At 29.6% G+C, this 4,388-nt stretch overlaps 1 long non-coding RNA gene across 1 annotated transcript; it reads left to right on the forward strand.

Moving 5' to 3' along the window:
* The first annotated feature begins 686 nt into the window (after nt 1-686).
* On the forward strand, nt 687-4,067 carry LOC142630052 (uncharacterized). Its single transcript, XR_012843190.1, has 4 exons — nt 687-950; nt 2,574-2,642; nt 2,962-3,091; nt 3,900-4,067. It is a non-coding gene; the product is annotated as an uncharacterized LOC142630052 (long non-coding RNA).
* The last annotated feature ends 321 nt before the right edge of the window (nt 4,068-4,388 follow it).

Raw genomic sequence — 4,388 nt, forward strand, 5'->3', positions numbered from 1 at the left:
TTTAATAAATTTGGGTGATTGTAATTTTTTTGGTTGTTTGTCATTTTTTGTTTCAAATGTGCATCATTTTTTAATAAGGGTATATGAGTCAATTTATACAAACTCACTTTTTCCATCCCTCTATTTTTTCACTCCCAACCAAACAAAAATGAGCGAATTTAAAATTTTTTATATCCTTCCACTTTTCTATTTTTCTGCTTTTCCACCATTCCAACCAATCAGACTTTTATTGTTGAAGAGACTTGAAGACTTGAAGTCTATCCATCTATTTGGTAAGGTAGATTCCACTTTCTAGCTTAGGAAATGAAACATGCCTTTTTATCAAATAATAATAATAATAATAATCTATATCTATATCTATATATATATATATATATATATATATATATATAATAGACGAAGCTGAGAGAAAATTGGTTCCTATATTTAAAGACGTGTTGACAAATAGGATAACTGCCTATTTAAAATTTAGACACGTATACAATTAAAAAAAAAAAAAAAAAATCGTACGTTGGCTTTTAAACCCTGCCACATATTAAATAAAAAGCGATCAATTATATCGTTTCATAATGCTAATACACCGTTTAAAAGCCCTCTCATTATAAATAAAACAATTAACCGGCTAAAATTAGAGAAGCGATAAAATAGGGAGAGGCGATGAGAACATGGAGAACGAAGTAATGGAGAACGAAGCAGAGAAAGAGAGAGGCGATGAAATAGAGAGAGGATCAGGCCTGGACACGGAGAAAGAAACAGAGGAAGAGGCAGAACAGACGACGTCTCTCAAATTCTTTTTTCTTTGTTTCCGCTAAATCTAAGATCAGAATTCAGAGACGTTTTTCATTCTACTTTTTTTCTGAAATAAGGAGGAAGGAAGATGAAGCGGCCTTCAGCATAAGCATGAAAAAAGCCTTTCCCAGGAACTCTCGATATCAGACCGTTCTTTCTCGGTAATTTTCAACTAATCTCTTATCCTTTTGTCTTCAATTATATTTTCTGTCAATTTAGGGATTTCGTTGAAATCAGGGAAACAACCTAGAAGATCAAATTCTAATTGAATTGTTATTAGGAATCTATTTTTGGGTTTCGTATCAAATTCTAACTGAATTGTTATTAGGAATTTTCAGTTTCTAGGTTTTGTTCCTTTGCGTTCATATTTTTCAATTTTATTTTTATTTTTTATTTTTTTGGGCTTGCTATATTTTTAAGGCAGAGAGAGAGAGAGAGAGAGAGGGATCACCACCATTGTCATACCAACACATTCAGGCCGACATCCACCAAAATAACCCTGGCACTGCTATCAGTCAAGGTTTTTTTAATATTTAAAAAATTTGAAGTTAAGTATGCTAGGTACAAGTTTACTTGATGTTTCCCTGTGCTGTTATATTTTTTCATCATGAGAGGTTGATTTGATTTATCTTTAATATTTCTATCTTAGTTGCATTAGAGTATAGAGTTTACTATCATTTTTGCTGCCGTAATCTTTTAGGCTATAGAACTCTTTAAACCGTCAATTATCTTTGGTGCTTTTGTTTTAATCTTAATTAGTAGTTATTGCATATTCAATTTTAGTTTTATTCTTTTTCATAGTGACACTATTTAATCTCTTTATTCCAATTCAAAATTGCTGAAGCTTATAGTTTTAATTGGTTATGATTGAACACTGATACTATTTTGGTTCAAAATTTCAAATTAGTTATCTTTTTAAGAATGTTATTGGAATTCTTATATCTCTATAATATTATTGGAATTATATTCACTTCAGTATTTAAAATCATTTAAACTGAACAAAACATTAAACAGTTTATGACTTAACCTAGGAACTATTTATTCTTTTCTTATAAATAAAACTCAGAAGGTTCATTTAATGGTTTTTATGTTATGAAATTGTTTAGTAAATTTTCCTCCTGCTATCATAAACTTTTGTCAAGCTTGAACTTCAATCCAATTAAGATGAAAATTGTCAACCCCATTTGTAATCATAAAACTTTAGTTCTTCACATAAGTGAGTTTATGTTGTCCACATTTGTTTTCAGGTCAACGCAAACCTTCTTTTGTTCATTAATTAATTATTTTTCTTATGTATGATGAAGGAAAAATAATTTTTCTTAGTTTGCCTTTTTGCTATTGTAAGTTACATATTGATGAAATTAAAAACAACCTCTCAAAGAGCTACATGGAGGTGTATATACAACTCTGCTATATTGAAGGTACTGGTAGTGGCAAGCATGGGATCCCTCATGAGTTTAGGTTACCGAAGTGACATGTATTCATCTTAGTATCAGCTATTTGATAATTATGACTTTGTGTGTTTTAAATCCCAAGTCCAAGCATCTCACCCTCACCTCAGTTTCTCTTTATCTAAGCAATGGTAGGCATATAAATTTGTATCAATGAGTAGTATTTTAATGAATGATTTATGAATTTTTCTTTGCCTTTCAATGTTGCACCACAAAACTTCATTTTGGACTAAAACTTCAAACTACAAGTTTGCTTACTTTCCCTTTTCTCTTTCTTTTCCTTCCATATTTTTATTTACCTTTATCCACTTTTTCTTCTTACATGATGTTTAGTCTATTTGGAACTGGAATTCCCAACGTGGCAGTTGTTTATGGCAAAGTCAATAAGAACGTGCAAGCCAGGTAACTTAATGCATATAATATATTCTAATTTTTGTATTCTAGAACTATTTTTGGGATTGCGCCTTAGCAAAATTTGGGAGCATTAAGAAGCCTGTGAATTTTTCACTTCAAAACATATGTATCCAGTTAGAAAACGATATGAGTAATTTTTTTTTTAATTGCCTCTTCTTGCATATATGGTAGTTGGGAATGATTTTGTAATGTAGTCTCTGATCATTTTTCCTTTCATAACAAATGTTTATATGCATATTACCATGTTGATTCACTAAAATCATAGTTTAGATGTGACAAAACTCCTGTTTGTATGGTTTTTTAATAGGTCAACATTGGGTATATTTGCAATTAAAGGAATAAGGTAAACATATTATAGGCTACTGTGTACAGAATGAAAAATATGCTGAACTTTTCTGCTTTATCTTTGGAGCTAGGAGTCAAGAAATTCTCTTCAGGTATGCTCTAAGTTGTCAATTTCAAGGCATTGCATATAGGTAGAACCAAGTTAGTTCTTTTAATACTTCACAAGCTGAGCAGTTGCATTGATAAATTATAATATGTTCTAATTCTTTGCATTTTTTAAAAACAATATATGTTTTGCTGGTTTAAAACCCCATGACCAAGCTTTAGTTTTATTAAGTAGCAGCAGCAGAAGCACAAAGTTTATTTAAATAGATTTTTTATATTACACTATTTTTTGAAACTTGCTTTATTAGCCTCACTTAGAATTACAATTTTTTAAAAAAAAAAAAAAATGATATGAACAAATCATATATACATTTAAAAAAAAAAAAAAAAAACTTCTAATATGCAGTATCCATTGATCACAATCTACGTTCTTGGCAAAGAATGCGACATAATCTACATACACATAACATATTTGCAATGTTATGTAATTAGGACACATCAAGAAGCTCTGTATGCTAGGTTAAAGACCCATTGCTTTCATGTAACAATGATAGAGGATGCTTAGCATATCTTGGCTGGAGTTTCTCAAATTATAATTTTTTAATGCTTATGTTGCAATTGTTTTATATAAAAAGCATGATTTGATAAGCTTTTTTTGTCATGAATTAAGCTTTTAGATTGTGTTTTTCAAGCTAGATTTTGTAGAATCTAAGTGCACAACATTTCATTTGGAATCAAACAACAATTGAGTTCTTGAGCAAATTTCTTATCATTGGTCCGTATTTTTTAAAACAATAATTATCTAATCAAAATTAGTGTTAAAATTTGATGTCCAATGTTCTGGACTATTTGCAGTTTTATCTTAGCTTCATTTGATCAATGTCTTTGGATGAAGAAGTATTAACATCAACGACGTGCAAATGACAACAGCCATGCTTCTCTATCAAAGGATATTCTTACCATTTCCTTTAGCTAGGCTTTTTTTAATTGATAGAAAAATATTTTCTCCATCACATTTGATGTTAAAGCTCACTATGGTTGCTTACAATATGTTTAAAATATTTTATTTGTAAGAAATATATTGTTACATGTATCGTATGATGATTCTAGACTCATGTAATCTATATAATTTGATTATTTTTGTTAATTGAAAACAAATGTCCTTAAGACTAAATTACAAATATATATAATTAATTAAGAATGCTCATCTATCTTTTAGCCGCGCCTACATATGAAAAGAGAAAGCTTAGAAAAGTCGCACGTTTAAATACTCAAAACCAAATTCAACACCAGTTTGGTATTAAACTATTTGACTTTTGGTTTATTTTAGGATTATAAATGTTA

The sequence above is a fragment of the Castanea sativa genome, chromosome 3 (genome assembly GCF_040712315.1).
Source record: "Castanea sativa cultivar Marrone di Chiusa Pesio chromosome 3, ASM4071231v1".
Taxonomy (NCBI): domain Eukaryota; kingdom Viridiplantae; phylum Streptophyta; class Magnoliopsida; order Fagales; family Fagaceae; genus Castanea; species Castanea sativa.